Source organism: Bombina bombina, chromosome 9 (genome assembly GCF_027579735.1).
Source record: "Bombina bombina isolate aBomBom1 chromosome 9, aBomBom1.pri, whole genome shotgun sequence".
Taxonomy (NCBI): Eukaryota; Metazoa; Chordata; class Amphibia; order Anura; family Bombinatoridae; genus Bombina; species Bombina bombina.
This window is the reverse complement of record NC_069507.1, coordinates 257,533,827-257,551,435: the sequence shown is the minus strand read 5'-3', so window position 1 is coordinate 257,551,435 and position 17,609 is coordinate 257,533,827. Positions and strand designations below refer to the sequence as shown.

The window sequence follows — 17,609 nt, the reverse complement described above, 5'->3', positions numbered from 1 at the left end:
TAGACAGACAGACAGACAGACAGATAGATAGATAGATAGATAGATAGATAGATAGATGATAGATAGATAGATAGATAGATAGATAGATGATAGATAGATAGATAGATAGATAGATGATAGATAGATAGATAGATAGATGATAGATAGATAGATAGATAGATAGATAGATAGATAGATAGATAGATAGATAGATAGACATAACTAGTTATGTACTTTCTCACTTTGGTCTGCCTTTCTGTCTCTTACAGACCTTTTCTCTGTCACTGAGGAGTCCCCAGCGGTCTCGTGAAGCTCTGTCTCGAGGGTGCAGAAGTAGCAGTATTGCAATAGACAATGTCTCAGAGGATAGAAGGTGAGCTGCTGAATGTGCTTTATTGTAGGTGTCACTTATTGTCACAGGTTCAGTCAAACCTGCAAAGGTACAAAATATTACTAAATGTATAACAATTAGAAGAACCAGATGTACCACCATTCACATTTTAAACCCTGTAATGCAAAGTCTTATGTATTGTGAAATAGATTGTTCCTAATATGTGTGTGTGATTATTTGTATAGTTTGGTGTTTACACACAATGGCATGTTGTGTTGGGGAATGGAAAAGCTTGTTACAAAATGTAAATATTTAGTGGTACAGTAGCTGTGGAACAAAAAGAAGAAACGTTCTACATATATTGTGTAGTAATTGTTCTAAAGCTATGTTAAGTGTTGTCTTAGGTTTCACTCCATTTACTGGCTCTTAGGTTGCCAGATAACTTTTGAGTAAATTGTGTTTAATGTGTTAAATTTGGCTGTTATTTATAATTCATGATTTATGTTTCATGTAATTAATAAATGATGTCTTGCTACAGACGTCTCATTCCCCTGGCAATTTGTTCTCTCATTTAAATATTCCTCTAGAGCAAATGTAATGTTTAATATCAAAAGTTAAAAACTGAAGATCGAAAGCAACATTTAGACATTCAAACACAACATATATTTTTTACATTCCAATAATTATTGGTGCCATATACATTGTTTAAAATTTTTTTTTTTAATATTTCAACCTTTCATTCAGGTTATTTCATACTATAGGAAAAGTTAACATCTGTTTGCAAAAAACAAAAACAAAAAACAAATGCTGAATATCTGACGGAGCACCAACAAGGTGCACTAACTAGGTGAATAGTCATCAATAGTTACAGAGGGAGCTGTATGTGAGACAAGGTTTGCTGTAAACCATTTTATATTAGATGATCTACAGGAGAGATGGACATAAAAGGGTATGAAACCCAAAATGTTTCTTTCATGGATCATACTATGAGGCCTACTTATCAAGCAGTCAACTTACTTGCAACTCTAATAAATGTATTAACCCCAATCCCACCGCTCCCGGAGCCCTCCGCAACTATCTGAAGTTATTAACCCATATCCCGCTGCTCCCCAACACCGCCGCAACTCTAATAAACCTATTAACCCCTATTCCACCGCTCCCGGACCCCGCTGCAACTAACTAAATGTATTAACTCCTAAACCCCTAGCCTCCCACATCACTACCACTTACTAAACCTATTAACCCCTAAACCGCCAGCCCCCCACATTGCCATAAACTAAATTAATCTATTAACCCCTAAACCTAACAACCCACTAACTTTATATTAAATATTAACTCATCCCTATCTTATAATAAATTAAAACTTATCCTTTAGATTTAAATTAAACTATATTAAACTATTAATTAACCTACCGTAACTGTTATACTAAAATTACATTAAACTATATTAAACTATTAATTAATCTACCCTAACGGTTATACTAAAATTACATTAAATTACATTAAACTATATTAAACTAATAATTAATTTACCCTAACTGTTATATTAAAATTACATTAAACTACAAATTAAATTAACTAAATTACATATTTAAAAACCTAACCCTACTCAAATAATTTAAATCTACTATTAAAAATTACAAAGTTACAAAACAACTAACAACTAAGTTACAAAAAATTACAAATGCTAAGTTACAAAAAAAAACACAATCGCCTAGATTTAGAGTTTTGCGGCCAAAGGGGTGCGTTAGCTACGCGTGCTTTTTTCTGGCCGCACCTTTTAAATACCGCTGGTATTTAGAGTTCACAGAAGGGCTGCGTTAGGCTCCAAAAAAGGAGCGTATAGCATATTTACCGCAACTGCAACTCTCGATACCAGCGGTGCTTACGGACGCGGCCAGCTTCAAAAACGTGCTCGTGCACGATTCCCCCCTAGGAAACAATGGTACAGTTTGAACTGAAAAAAAACCTAACACCTGCAAAAAATCAGCGTTCAGCTCCTAACGCAGCCCCATTGTTTCCTATGGGGAAACACTTCCTATGTCTGAACCTAACACCCTAACATGTACCCCGAGTCTAAACACCGCTAACCTTACACTTATTAACCCCTAATCTGCCGCCCCCGCTATTGCTGACCCCTGCATTTTATTATTAACCCCTAATCTGCTGCTCCGTACACCGCCGCCACCTACGTTATCCCTATGTACCCCTAATCTGCTGCCCCTAACACCGCCGACCCCTATATTATATTTATTAACCCCTAATCTGCCCCCCACAACGTCGCCGCCAGCTACCTACAATAATTAACCCCTAATCTGCCGACCGCACCTCACCGCTACTATAATAAAGTTATTAACCCCTAATCCGCCTCACTCCCGCCTCAATAACCCTATAAGAAATAGTATTAACCCCTAATCTGCCCTCCCTAACATCGCCGACACCTAACTTCAATTATTAACCCCTAATCTGCTGACCGGATCTCGCCACTACTCTAATAAATGGATTAACCCCTAAAGCTAAGTCTAACCCTAACACTAACACCCCCTAAGTTAAATATAATTTAAATCTAACTAAATAAATTAACTCTTATTAAATAAATTATTCCTATTTAAAGATAAATACTTACCTGTAAAATAAACCCTAATATAGCTACAATATAACAAATAATTATATTGTAGCTATTTTAGGATTAATATTTATTTTACAGGCAACTTTGTATTTATTTTAACCAGGTACAATAGCTATTAAATAGTTAAGAACTATTTAATAGCTAAAATAATTACAAAATTACCTGTAAAATAAATCCTAACCTAAGTTACAATTAAACCTAACACTACACTATCAATAAATTAATTAAATACAATACCTACAAATAACTACAATTAAATAAACTAACTAAAGTACAAAAAATAAAAAAGAGCTAAGTTACAAAAATAAAAAAATATTTACAAACATTAGAAAAATATTACAACAATTTTAAACTAATTACACCTACTCTAAGCCCCCTAATAAAATAACAAAGACCCCCAAAATAAAAAAATGCCCTACCCTATTCTAAATTAAAAAATTTCAAAGCTCTTTTACCTTACCAGCCCTGAAAAGGGCCATTTGCGGGGCATGCCCCAAAAAATTCAGCTCTTCAACATTACAACCCACCACCCACATACCCCTAATCTAACCCAAACCCCCCTTAAATAAACCTAACACTAAGCCCCTGAAGATTAGGAATTAAGGTAGGAAAATTCTGATTGGCTGATGGAATCAGCCAATCAGATTCAAGTTCAATCCGATTGGCTGATCCAATCCGCCAATCAGATTGAGCTCGCATTCTATTGGCTGTTCCGATCAGCCAATAGAATGCGAGCTCAATCTGATTGGCTGATCCAATCAGCCAATCGGATTGAACTTGAATCTGATTGGCTGATTCCATCAGCCAATCAGAATTTTCCTACCTTAATTCCGATTGGCTGATAGAATCCTATCAGCCAATCGGAATTCGAGGGACGCCATCTTGGATGACGTCCCTTAAAGGAACCTTCATTCTTCAGTTGGACGTCGGAAGAAGAGGATGAATCCGCCTCGGAGGTCTTCAAGATGGAGCCGTTCGTCATCGGATGAAGATAGAAGATGCCGCTTGGATCAAGATGGTTGCCGGTCCGGATCTCCTCTTCTTCCGGATAGGAAGACTTTATTTTGGGGGTCTTTTTTATTTTATTAGGGGGCTTAGAGTAGGTGTAATTAGTTTAAAATTGTTGTAATATTTTTCTAATGTTTGTAAATATTTTTTTTTTTGTAACTTAGTTCTTTTTTATTTTTTGTACTTTAGTTAGTTTATTTAATTGTAGATAATTGTAGGTATTGTATTTAATTAATTTATTGATAGTGTAGTGTTAGGTTTAATTGTAACTTAGGTTAGGATTTATTTTACAGGTAATTTTGTAATTATTTTAACTAGGTAGCTATTAAATAGTTCTTAACTATTTAATAGCTATTGTACCTGGTTAAAATAAATACAAAGTTGCCTGTAAAATAAATATTAATCCTAAAATAGCTACAATGTAATTATAATTTATATTGTAGCTATATTAGGGTTTATTTTACAGGTAAGTATTTATCTTTAAATAGGAATAATTTATTTAATAAGAGTTAATTTATTTCGTTAGATTTAAATTATATTTAACTTAGGGGGGTGTTAGTGTTAGGGTTAGACTTAGCTTTAGGGGTTAATACATTTATTATAGTAGCGGTGTGGTCCGGTCGGCAGATTAGGGGTTAATAATTGTAGGTAGGTGGAGGCGACGTTGGGTGCGGCAGATTAGGGGTTAATAAATATAATATAGGGGTCGGCTGTGTTAGGGGCAGCAGATTAGGGGTACATAGGTATAATGTAGGTTGCGGCGGTGTACGGAGCGGCAGATTAGGGGTTAAAAAAAATATGCAGGTGTCAGCGATAGCGGGGGCGCAGATTAGGGGTTAATAAATATTATGTAGGTGTCGGCGGTATTAGGGCCAGCAGATTAGGGGTACATAGTGATAACATAGGTGGCGGCGGTTTGCGGTCGGCAGATTAGGGGTTAAAAAAATTTTAATAGAGTGGCGGCGATGTGGGGGGGCCTCGGTTTAGGGGTGCATAGGTAGTTTATGGGTGTTAGTGTACTTTAGAGCACAGTAGTTAAGAGCTTTATGAACCGGCGTTAGCCCAGAAAGCTCTTAACTACTGACTTTTTGCTGCGGCTGGAGTTTTGTCGTTAGATTTCTAACGCTCACTTCAGCCACGACTCTAAATACCGGTGTTAGAAAGATCCCATTGAAAAGATAGTATACGCAATTGGCGCAGGGGGATCTGCGGTATGGAAAAGTTGCGGCTGGAAAGTGAGCGTTAGACCCTTTCATGACTGACTCTAAATACCGGCGGTAGCCCAAAACCAGCGTTAGGAGCCTCTAACGCTGGTTTTGACGGCTAACGCCAAACTCTAAATCTAGGCCTAAGTTACACAAAATAAAAAATAAATTATCAAATATTTAAACTAATTACACCTAATCTAAGAGCCCTATGAAAATAAAAAAGCCCCCCCCCCAAAAAAAAAACACCCTATCTTACAATAAACTACAAATGGCCCTTAAAAGGGCCTTTTGCGGGGCATTGCCCCAAATAAATCAGCTCTTTTACCTGTAAATATAAAATACAAATACTCCCCCAACAGTAAAACCCACCACCCACACAACCAAACCCCCCAAATAAAATCCTAATCTAAAAAGCCTAAGCTCCCCATTGCCCTGAAAAGGGCATTTAGCTCTTTTTTCAAAAGCCCAAACCCTAATCTAAAATTAAAACCCACCCAATAAAAGCCTAACACTAACCCCCAAAGATCCACTTACAGTTTCTGAAGAGCTGACATCCATTCTCAACGAAGCAGCAGAAGTCCTCATCGAAGCGGCCAAAGTCTTCATCCAAGCCCACAGAAGTCTTCAGACAGCATCTTCTATCTTCCTCCATCCGGGAGTGGCTCCATCTTCAAGACATCTGACACGGAGCATACTCTTTTTACGACGTCTTCTTCCAAACGAAGGTTCCTTTAAATGACGTCATCCAAGACGGCGTCCCTTAGATTCCGATTGGCTGATAGAATTCTATCAGCCAATCGGAATTAAGTTTGAAAAAATCATATTGGCTGTTGCAATCAGCCAATAGGATTGAGCTTTCATCCTATTGGCTGATCGAATCAGCCAATAGAATGCGAGCTCAATCCTATTGGCTGATTGGATCAGCCAATAGGATGAAAGCTCAATCCTATTGGCTGATTGCAACAGCCAATAGGATTTTTTCAACCTTAATTCCGATTGACTGATAGAATTCTATCAGCCAATCGGAATCTAAGGGATGCCATCTTGGATGACGTCATTTAAAGGAACCTTCATTCGGAAGAAGACGTCGTAAGAAGAGGATGCTCCGCGTCGGATGGATGAAGATAGAAGAGAAGATTCCGTTTGGATGAAGACTTCTGCAGGCTTGGATGAAGACTTCGGCCGCTTTAATGAGGACTTCTGCCGCTTCATTGAGGATGAATGTCGGCTCTTCAGAAACTGTAAGTGGATCTTCGGGGGATAGTGTTAGGCTTTTTTAAGGGTTTATTGGGTGGGTTTTAATTTTAGATTAGGGTTTGGGCTTTTGAAAAAGAGCTAAATGCCCTTTTAAGGGCAATGCCCATACAAATGCCCTTTTCAGGGCAATGGAGAGCTTAGGTTTTTTAGATTAGGTTTTTATTTGGGGGGTTTGGTTGTGTGGGTGGTGGGTTTTACTGTTGGGGGGGTATTTGTATTTTTTATTTACAGGTAAAAGAGCTAATTTCTTTGAGGCAATGCCCTGCAAAAGGCCCTTTTAAGGGCCATTGGTAGTTTATTGTAGGCTAGGGTTTTTTTTTATTTTGAGGGGGCATTTTTATTTTCATAGGGCTCTTAGATTAGGTGTAATTAGTTTTTTTTAGTTTTATTTTGTGTAACTTAGTGTTTATTTTTTTTGTAACAGTGTTTGTTATTTTTTTGTAACTTTGTAATTTTTAATAGTAGATTTAAATTATTTGAGTAGGGTTAGGTTTTTAAATATGTAATTTAGTTAATTTAATTTGTAGTTTAATGTAATTTTAGTATAACAGTTAAGGTAGGTTAATTATTAGTTTAATATAGTTTAATGTAATTTTAGTATAACAGTTAGGGTAGGTTAATTATTAGTTTAATATAGTTTAATTTAAATCTAAAGGTAAGTTTTAATTTATTATAAGATAGGGATGAGTTAACATTTAATATAAAGTTAGCGGGTTGTTAGGTTTAGGTGTTAATAGGTTAATTTAGTGTATGGCAATGTGGGGGGCTGGCGGTTTAGGGGTTAATAAGTTTAGTAAGTGGTAGTGATGTGGGAGGCTAGGGGTTAATAACTTTATTTAGTTGCGGTGGGCTCCGGGAGCGGTGGGATAGGGGTTAATAACATTATGTAGGTTGCGGCGGGGTCCGGGAGCGGCGGAATAGGGGTTAATAACTTTATGTAGGTGGCGGTGGTGTCGGGGCAGCAGATTAGGGTTTAATAGGTATAATTTAGGTGGCGGCGGTGTAGGGAGCGGCAGATTAGGGGTTAATAAGTATAATGTAAGTGGTGGCAATGTCGGGGAGCGGCAGAATAGGGGTTAATAAGTATAATGTAGGTGGCGGAGGGGTAGGGGGCGGCAGATTAGGGGTTAATAAGTATAATGTAGTTGGCAGTGGTGTTGGGCGGCAGATTAGAGGTGTTTAGACTCGGGGCTTATGTTAGGGTGTTAGGTGTAAACGTTACTTTTATTCTACCATAGGAATCAATGGGGTATCGGGCAGCAGCGAACATAAGCTTTTGCTGCTTTCAGACTCCTATTGATTCCTATGGCATCTGCCTCCTCCAGGGCGGCGGATTGCAAACCAGGTACGCTGGGCCGGAATAGTGGCGAGCGTAACTGTTAGATATTTGTTAACTAGCAAAAGTAGTCAGATAGTGCCGAATTTGCATTCGGAACATCTGTAATGATGTAAGCATCGATCTGTGCCGGACTGAGACCGGCGGATCGTATGTTACGCCACAGATTTCAACTTTTGACCGGTCTGTAGGCTTTGATAACTAAGGGGAATCAAGCTCGCCACAATTACGCTGCGGAATTCCAGTGTATTTGCAGTTGACAAATAGGTTAGAATAAATAGGCCACAGAGCATGCGATCTGAATCATTTGTCTTTGTTCTTTTGGCATCTTTTGTTGAAAAGCAGGGACGTAAGCTTAGGAGCCAGCGTATTTCTGGAGCCCTATATGGCAGCACTTTTGCAAGAATGTTATCCATTTGCAAGAGCACTAGATGGCAGCATTATTTACTCCCATGTAGTGATCCAGGTGCCAACACAGAATAGCAGGAGAACAAAACTAATTTGGCAATAGAAGTTAAATTGTAAACTTTTTTTAAATGGTTTGTTCTGTCTGAATCACAAAAGAACGTTTTTGGGTTTCATATCCCTTTAAAATAAGAAAACTGAGACATTTATAGCAGGAATCAGTAAGATACGGATGCCGTAAAAAAACATTCGAATCATGAGCTCCTCCAGCGAGCTTGTCTGCAGTAGATACTGGTCGTGTCATACTCACTTTGTCTAGATATCCAATCATCCCAGAAAATCAGTGTGGAATTATTTAAGTCACTGCTTGTCTTCCCCAAGGCCAATGTTAATATGCCTCTAAACATGCACATGTAGTCATAATTCACCCCCCCCACCACCACCGTCAGAGCAGCAAGTGGCAAATTCAGCCGCTTTTAATCTCGCAATCTCTTGCCACAAGCAACCAGTTAAAACATTACAAAATAAATTAATTGAAGGTACAGTCTACTCCATAATATTTATTGTTTAAAAAGATAGATAATCCCTTTATTACCCATTCCCCAGTTTTGCACAACCAACACTGTTATATGAATACACTTTTTACCTCTGTGATTACCTTGTATCTAATCAACTGCAGACTGCCTCTAATCTCAGTTCTTTTGACAGACTTGCATTTTAGCCAATCAGTGCTAATTCATAAACAACTCCACAGGAATGAGCACAATGTCATCTATATAGCACACATGTATGTAGCGCTCGTATTACAAGTTGAAAGTAAACATATTCACTTGAGCGCAATTGAAGTTAATGCACATCGGGATAGAGTGTCCTCAGAGCTCTGTTTAACTGTGTTTTTCGTGTGACAAAAAAGTTTCATAAAACACATTAAAAATACATTTAAAAGTACAGTTACACTCATAACAACACTAGCTAATAAAAAAATATTGCACAAAAAGCATACACACACATATATATATATATATATATATATATATATATGTATACATACATACATACACACATATAGACACATGTATAAGTGCATTGGAGCCCTTTCCAGTTAAGAAAACATGAAAAAACAGATTTATGCAATATTCATATTTAAAAAAAGTGTTATACTGTTTATTTACTGTAAATATTTCACATTCCAATGTTCTTCACATAGTAGAATATGTTCTATGTATTTTAACCTCTTAATGACCACAATGTACCCTGTATGTCACTGGTCGTTAAGGTTTTTTTCAGGACATAATAGCACAAGTCTAGCAAGAACACGCTATTAATGCCCTCCCTCCAGCAGGCTTTGTGGAATAGAGCAGTCTCAACGCTGGTGGCAAGACCGCGCTATAAAACAATCAAGTCCCAAAAAAAGGCCAGTGACATACAGGGTCGCTGGTCCTTAAGGGGTTAAATAGATATTCCTATATATTTATGTAAATATCTATACCTATATATAATCAGCAATATATATATAAAAGACAATACAGATTACAAATATATAGTAGTGCGCTAGAGTCGAGGATATCAAACACCTTCCAATAAACAATTCCTTCTCTTTGTTCAAATACAATACATGCAATAAAAATAGTAGTAAGGGTGCTAACAGCTGAAGATATTAATTAGCGTATCCAGTATTTACATGTATGTTTAAAACATTTATTCATCTGTTTAGTTACACTTTAAAAATTTGGGACGTCTCCCTTTAATTGTATGTGTATACACAGTATACCAAATCAATTGGATATGTGACACATAAAATATATGTGCACAATTGTATAATGTCTTATGCAATTTTCATGTTTCATATTGAAAGATGTTTGTTTAATTATATTTGTTTTATATGGTGCTTGTAATAATTTACTATGAGGATGCAACTCTCTGTTGTGAGAGCATAGGACTCCTATTTTGTAAAAATTTACTATGAGGATGCAACTCTGTTGTGAGAGCATGGGACTCTTATTTTGTAAAAATTTACTATGAGGATGCAACTCTGTTGTGAGAGCATGGGACTCTTATTTTGTAATAATTTACTATGAGGATGCAACTCTCTGTTGTGAGAGCATGGGACTCTTATTTTGTAATAATTTACTATGAGAATGCAACTCTCTGTTGTGAGAGCATGGGACTCTTATTTTGTAATAATTTACTATGAGAATGCAACTCTCTGTTGTGAGAGCATGGGACTCTTATTTTGTAATAATTTACTATGAGGATGCAACTCTCTGTTGTGAGAGCATGGGACTCTTATTTTGTAATAATTTACTATGAGAATGCAACTCTCTGTTGTGAGAGGATGGGACTCTTATTATGACATGGACTTCTGATCCTGAAGGATTGTGGGAGATCATGGGTGGAGCAATGAGACTGTTTTTGTTTTACCTCATAACCATTGAGGATTCTGTGAAGTACACACCCATTCTCATTATTATTTCCTGTTTTAACAGGTAACATTTAATCTGCTCACTGGCCTCCTGAACAGATACAATAGAAAGTATCAAACTTTGTTAAAAAAGCAATAGGCCCCTAGTTATCAAGCCGTCAACCTCAAATACGCTGGAATTCCGCAGCGTATTTGTGGCGAGGCTGATTCGCCTTAGTTATCAAGCCCTAGACACCGGCAAAAGTAGAATATAGTGACGTAAGCTTCGATCCGCCGGACTCAGTCTGACACAGATCGATTCTTACGTCACTCCAGATGTTCCGCACACAAGTTCGGCACTATCTGACTACTTTTGCTAGTTATCAAAACACTAGCAGGTACGCTCGGCACTTTTCCGGCCCAGCGTACCTGGTTTTCAAACCGCCGCCCTGGAGGCGGCGGATCCCATAGGAATCAATGGGAGTCTGACCATAGCGAAAGTTCATGTTCGCTGCTGCCAGATATCCCTTTCATTCCTATGGGAGCTGTCTACACCTAACACCCTAACATGTACCCCGAGTCTAAACACCCCTAATCTGCCCCTCCCTACACCGCCGCAACTAAATAAATGTATTAACCCCTAAACCGCCGCTCCTAGACCCCGCCGCAACTATAATAAAGTTATTAACCCCTAAACCGCCGCTCCTGGACATCACCGCCACCTACATTATACCTAGTAACCCCTATCCTGCCCCCCCTATACCGCCGCAACCTATAATAAAGTTATTAACCCCTATCCTGCGGATCCCGGACCTCGCCGCACCTAAATAAATAGTTTAACCCCTAAACTGCCGCTCCTGGACCCCGCCGCAACCTATATTAAATTTATTAACCCCTAATCTGCCCCCCCTACACCGTCGCCACCTATAATAAATTTATTAACCCCTATCCTGCCCCCCCTACACCGCCGCCACTGTAATAAAATTATTAACCCCTAAACCTAAGTCTAACACTAACCCTAACACCCCCCTAACTTAAATATTAATTAAATACATCTAAATAAATTTAACTCTTATTAAATTAATTATTCCTATTTAAAACTAAATACTTACCTGTAAAATAAACCCTAAGCTAGCTACAATGTAATTAATAATTACATTGTAGCTATTTAAGGATTTATATTTATTTTACAGGTAACTTTGTATTTATTTTAGCTAGTTAGAATAGTTATTAAATAGTTATTAACTATTTAATAACTACCTAGCTAAAAGAAATACAAAATTACCTGTAAAATAAATCCTAACCTAAGTTACAATTAAACCTAACACTACACTATCATTAAATTAATTAAATAAATTACCTACAAATAACTACAATTAAATACAATTAAATAAACTAACTAAAGTACAAAAAATAAAAAAAGCTAAGTTACAAAAAATAATAAAAATAAGTTACAAACATTTCAAAAATATTACAACAATTTTAAGCTACTTACACCTAATCTAAGCCCCCTAATAAAATAACAAAGCCCCCCAAAATAAAAAAAATGCCCTACCCTATTCTACATTAAAAAGTTACCAGCTCTATTACCTTACCAGCCCTTAAAAGGGCCTTTTGCGGGGCATGCCCCAAAGAATTCAGCTCTTTTGCCTGTGAAAATAAAATACAACCCCCCCCCAACATTAAAACCCACCACCCACATACCCCTACTCTAACCCAAACCCCCCTTAAATAAACCTAACACTACCCCCCTGAAGATCATCCTACCTTTAGCCGTCTTCAGCCAGCCGACCCACCGATGGAACCGAAGAGGAGATCCGGAGCGGCAGAAGTCATCATCCAAGGGGCGCTGAAGAAGTCTTCCATCCGATTGAAGTCATCATCCAAGGGGCGCTGAAGAGGTCTTCCATCCGATTGAAGTCTTCATCCAAGCAGCGTCTTCAATCTTCATCCATCCGGAGCGGAGCCATCTTCAGACGAGCCAACGCTGATCGGAACAGCCAATAGAATGCGAGCTCAATCTGATTGGCTGATTGGATCAGCCAATCGGATTGAACTTCAATCTGATTGGCTGATTCAATTAGCCAATCAGATTTTTCCTACCTTAATTCCGATTGGCTGATAGAATCCTATCAGCCAATCGGAATTGAAGAAACGCCATCTTGGATGACGTCCCTTAAAGGAACCTTAATTCGTCGTTAGTCGTTGGGAAGAAGAGGATGGCTCCGCGTCGGCTCGTCTGAAGATGGCTCCGCTCCGCTCCGCTCCGGATGGATGAAGATTGAAGACGCCGCTTGGATGAAGACTTCAATTGGATGGAAGACCTCTTCAGCACCCCTTGGATGATGACTTCAATCGGATGGAAGACTTCTTCAGCGCCCCTTGGATGATGACTTCTGCCACTCCGGATCTCTTCTTCGGTTCCATCGGTGGGTCGGCTGGCTGAAGACGGCTAAAGGTAGGATGATCTTCAGGGGGGTAGTGTTAGGTTTATTTAAGGGGGGTTTGGGTTAGAGTAGGGGTATGTGGGTGGTGGGTTTTAATGTTGGGGGGGTTGTATTTTATTTTTACAGGCAAAAGAGCTGAATTCTTTGGGGCATGCTCTGCAAAAGGCCCTTTTAAGGGCTGGTAAGGTAATAGAGCTGGTAACTTTTTAATGTAGAATAGGGTAGGGCATTTTTTTGATTTTGGGGGGCTTTGTTATTTTATTAGGGGGCTTAGATTAGGTGTAAGTAGCTTAAAATTGTTGTAATATTTTTGAAATGTTTGTAACTTATTTTTTTATTTTTTGTAACTTAGCTTTTTTTATTTTTTGTAACTTAGCTTTTTTTATTTTTTGTACTTTAGTTAGTTTATTTAATTGTATTTAATTGTAGTTATTTGTAGGTAATTTATTTAATTAATTTAATGATAGTGTAGTGTTAGGTTTAATTGTAACTTAGGTTAGGATTTATTTTACAGGTAATTTTGTATTTCTTTTAGCTAGGTAGTTATTAAATAGTTAATAACTATTTAATAACTATTCTAACTAGCTAAAATAAATACAAAGTTACCTGTAAAATAAATATAAATCCTAAAATAGTTACAATGTAATTATTAATTACATTGTAGCTATCTTAGGGTTTATTTTACAGGTAAGTATTTAATTTTAAATAGGAATAATTTATTAAAGTATAGTGCAGTGTTAGGTGTAATTGTAACTTAGGTTAGTTTTTATTTTACAGGTAAATTTCTCTTTATTTTAACTAGAAAGCTATTAAATAGTTAATAACTATTTAATAGCTATTGTACCTAGTTAAACTAAATTGAAAGTTGCCTGTAAAATTAAAATAAATCCTAAGATAGCTACAATATAATTATTAGTTATATTGTAGCTATATTAGGGTTTATTTTAAAGGTAAGTATTTAGTTTTAAATAGGAATAATTAATTTAATAAGAGTTACATTTATTTAGATGTATTTAATTAATATTTAAGTTAGGGGGGTGTAAGGGTTAGTGTTAGACTTAGGTTTAAGGGTTAATAATTTTTTTACTGTGGCGGCGGTGTAGGGGGGGCAGGATAGGGGTTAATAAATTTATTATAGGTGGCGACGGAGTAGGGGGGGGCAGATTAGGGGTTAATAAGTTTAATATAGGTTGCGGCAGGGTCCGGGAGCGGCGGTTTAGGGGTTAAACTATTTATTTAGGTGCGGTGGGGTCCGGGATCCACAGGATAGGGGTTAATAACTTTATTATAGGTGGCGGCGGTATAGGGGGGGCAGGATAGGGGTTACTAGGTATAATGTAGGTGGTGGCGGTGTCCGGGAGCGGCGGTTTAGGGGTTAATACATTTATAAGAGTTGAGGCGGGGTCTAGGAGCGGCGGTTTAGGGGTTAGTAACTTTATTTAGTTGCGGGGGGCTCCGGGGGCACCGGTATAGGGGTAGAACAGTGTAGTTAGTGTGGGTGCTTAGTGACAGCTTGTCAATAAAGCTGTCAAAAAGCCGAAGAGCAGCGAGATCGGATGAGTGATAACTATCACAGTCCGCTGCTCATCGCCCCCCGTACTTGGTGCACGGCTTTTTGACAGCTTTTTTGATAACTTTGGCGAACGTATTCAGGTCCGCGGCGGCGATGGTAGGCGAGCTTAAGCGGGCGTATTGGGCCGGCGAAGGCAGGTAAAGTAGACGCGTTGATAACTAGAGGCCATAGTCTTTTTCCAATTTGAAGTTCCAGTTATCCGATATGCGAGAGGAACTTATATTTAAAATTAATTAGCACTTGATGTAAACAGAGTCTTTAAATGTACCACCTATGATCTATTACACATACATATACGTCTGATATCAGTTCCGATATGAAAAAGGTAGAGATTACCTCCAAATCAGTCGATCTTATTGTGCAGTCTCTGCAAGTATACCTGGGCTCCTATGCCGCTAAGGAGTTTTGAAGGGGAGTGTGTCGGCTTGGTTGGTTTCTTCACAACTGCGAGTCCACCCCACGTGACCGATGGCATCTGACGTCCATGGGTGACACTCGTAGATCTTGACCCTTCTGGATTCCAAAGCTTTGATGGTTACTTTACACAGAAAGTTCTATTACACACACCTTTATGTTATAGTGGTAGGTGCCTCACCGGCAATTAGTGCCACGCATGCAGGGGGTTTGAGAGAAAGTGCTGTTTGTAGTTTAAAAAGCCACAATTAACCCAGGTTAAAAAGTCTATCCAAAATGTAAAATCAATATTGTGATATCACACAACACTATTAGCCACAGCTTTCGACGTGTTTCGCCCTTTCCAGTGCTTTATCAAGATAAGTGTGGCTAGTAAATTTTGCTCTTTTAAAGGACCTTCTCATTCCTTATTGGTTCAATTTCTCATTGGTGAATTTTCCAATCGTTTGAATTAAAGGTGGTATTGGAGTAATGTTTCAATAAGGTGGTATAACTATGGTTAGTATAGATTTTTGCAAGTGTTCATCAATACATTCATTACTTGTATCTAATGTGACCCACATAGACAGCATAACAGACTATAGATACATATACTATTAGCTCAATATGTACCCCAATATGATATATCCTTCACTCTGCCCTTATAGACTTCCTTAAAGTGTTGATATAAATGAGTGTCTTCTATACTATTTTCAATATTGCATAGGTGCTCCCTTATTCGATCTCTAAGAGACCTTTTTGTTTCACATATATAGAATAAATTGCACATGCATTTTAAAACATATATTACATTTTTTTGTGTACATCTGATAGAAAGACAATACACACACAGAGAGAAGTGCACTCGCAGGGCTAGATTTATCAAAGGCTAGGCGAACTCTGTATGTGCTTCGCCTGTAACTGCGCCCCAGCTCGCCTCCAGAGAAGCACACATGTGCGCCTGAATTTATCACAAAAATAGACGTAACTTTGCGCAGGCGAGCTGGGGCGTAATAATGATACATTTTGCCTGTCGGCAAAAGCATTTACTCCCTATTTATCACAGTACATCCCGATAAATATTTACGCCGCAATGTTTTGATTATTAAAAAAGCGTTTTTTAGGTAACTATTTTGCTTATATATATTATACTAGTCCTAAAGCCCGTTCACACGGGCCATTTTTTGCAGTACAGCGGTCCCACCCCTTGCGCTCTCTCCGTCCCCCTCTCTTTTGCTCTCTCTCTCTCCCCCCTCTTTTGCTCTCTCTCTCCCTCCTCTCTTTTGAGCTCTCTCTCCCCCCTCTCTTTTGTTCGCTCTCTCTCTCCCCCTCTCTTTTGCGCTCTCTCTCTCCCCCTCTCTTTTGCGCTCTCTCTCTCTCCCCCTCTCTTTTGTGCTCTCTCTCCCCCTCTCTTTTGCGCTCTCTCTCTCCCCCTCTCTTTTGTGTTCTCTCTCTCCCCCATCTCTTTTGCGCTCTCTCTCTCCCCCATCTCTTTTGCGCTCTCTCTCTCCCCCATCTCTTTTGTGCTCTCTCCCCGCTCTCCCTCCCCCCTCTCTTTTGCGCTCTCTCTCTCCCCCCTCTTTTGCGCTCTCTCTCTCCCCTCTCTTTTGCGCTCTCTCTCCCCCATCTCTTTTGCGCTCTCTCTCTCCCCCATCTCTTTTGTGCTCTCTCCCCCCTCTCTCTCCCCCCTCTCTTTTGCGCTCTCTCCCCCCTCTTTTGCGCTCTCTCTCTTCCCTCTCTTTTGCGCTCTCTCTCCCCCCTTTCTTTTGCATGCTCTCTCTCCCCCTCTCTTTTGCGCGCTCTCTCTCCCCCTCTCTTTTGCACTCTCTCTCTCCCCCCCCTCTCTTTTGCTCGCTCTCTCTCCCCCTCTCTTTTGTGCTCTCTCTCTCCCCCCTCTTTTACTCTCTCTCTCCCCCCTCTCTTTTGCGCTCTCTCTCTCTCCCCCTCTCTTTTGCGCTCTCTCCCCCTCTCTTCGCACTCTCTCCCCCTCTCTTTTGCTCTCTCTCTCTCCCCCATCTCTTTTCCGCTCTCTCTCCCCCTCTCTTTTGAGCTCTCTCTCTCTCCCCCATCTCTTCTGCGCTCTCTCTCCCCCTCTCTTTTGAGCTTTCTCCCCCCTCTATCTCCCTCCCCTCTCTCTCTCCCCCCCTCCTCTCTCTCTCCCTCCCCTCTCTCTCTCCCTCCCCTCTCTCTCTCCCTCCCCTCCCCTCTCTCTCTTCCCCCCTCCTCTCTCTCTCTCTCTCCCCCTCTCTTTTGCGCGCTCTCTCTCCCCCTCTCTTTTGCACTCTCTCTCTCCCCCCCCCTCTCTTTTGCTCGCTCTCTCTCCCCCTCTCTTTTGTGCTCTCTCTCTCCCCCCTCTTTTACTCTCTCTCTCCCCCCTCTCTTTTGCGCTCTCTCTCTCTCCCCCTCTCTTTTGCGCTCTCTCCCCCCTCTCTTCGCACTCTCTCCCCCCTCTCTTTTGCTCTCTCTCTCTCCCCCATCTCTTTTCCGCTCTCTCTCCCCCTCTCTTTTGAGCTCTCTCTCTCTCCCCCATCTCTTCTGCGCTCTCTCTCCCCCTCTCTTTTGAGCTTTCTCCCCCCTCTATCTCCCTCCCCTCTCTCTCTCCCCCCCTCCTCTCTCTCTCCCTCCCCTCTCTCTCTCCCTCC

General features: G+C 39.6%; 1 long non-coding RNA gene across 1 annotated transcript in view; it reads left to right on the top strand.

Annotated features, from left to right (window-relative positions):
* Positions 1-284: 284 nt before the first annotated feature.
* The window catches only part of LOC128639642 (uncharacterized), a 37,675-nt gene continuing 20,350 nt past the window's right edge, over positions 285-17,609 (top strand). Inside the window, exon 1 of the long non-coding RNA XR_008399239.1 lies at positions 285-352. This is a non-coding gene — a long non-coding RNA (uncharacterized LOC128639642). The remainder of the gene's footprint in view (positions 353-17,609) is intronic.